The 555-nt window shown below is 48.3% G+C and overlaps 1 long non-coding RNA gene across 3 annotated transcripts in view; it reads right to left on the bottom strand.

The window, feature by feature from the left end:
- LOC127750175 (uncharacterized) overlaps positions 1-555 on the bottom strand; it is a 42,743-nt gene that overhangs the window by 23,738 nt on the left and 18,450 nt on the right. The gene's annotated exons all lie outside the window — the stretch shown is intronic.

Below are 555 nucleotides of genomic sequence, written 5' to 3' on the forward strand. Positions count from 1 at the left end.
AAAGGGCAAAGTTGAATGCCATTGTACGAGGACTATAACGGCACTTAATACAACGGTGGAGTTCCTGACCCCACCGTGCGTATGGCTTAGGTTGGGGGGGGGCGTTGGATTTTTTCCGTCAGCAACGTCGAAAAAGTTTCCGCCGCAGCGCGTTGTCACCAGCGGAATGCGCCTGGCGAGTAGGCAGGCACACTAACGCACCGGTTAGTTGGGCGGCCAGCACCCGCGGCTGACGCAGGTAGGCAGCTTGGAGCCAACAGAGTGCAGCAAACAACAAAACATTTTAATTGTGCACTTTGAGTGTTTCTCAGGAGTGTAGCGTTTGTCAAAAGGGAGCTCGATATGTTTACTGTGTTATTTTGATCTTTCTCTATTTTGTTGATGTGGAGGGGCGCGGACATATTTTTACAGGAAAAGTAAACTAAGAGGTAAACTGCGAAAAGCAGAGCAAAAGTTCTGACAGTGGGGATGGAGACATGTATATGACACTTTGACACATTGTCATCCCTAATAGCACCGAACTTCGAACAACTGTCGTATAACGGTCGAAATACA

The sequence above is a fragment of the Frankliniella occidentalis genome, unplaced genomic scaffold, assembly GCF_000697945.3.
Source record: "Frankliniella occidentalis isolate FOCC.00 unplaced genomic scaffold, Focc_3.1 Scaffold6, whole genome shotgun sequence".
NCBI lineage: Eukaryota > Metazoa > Arthropoda > Insecta > Thysanoptera > Thripidae > Frankliniella > Frankliniella occidentalis.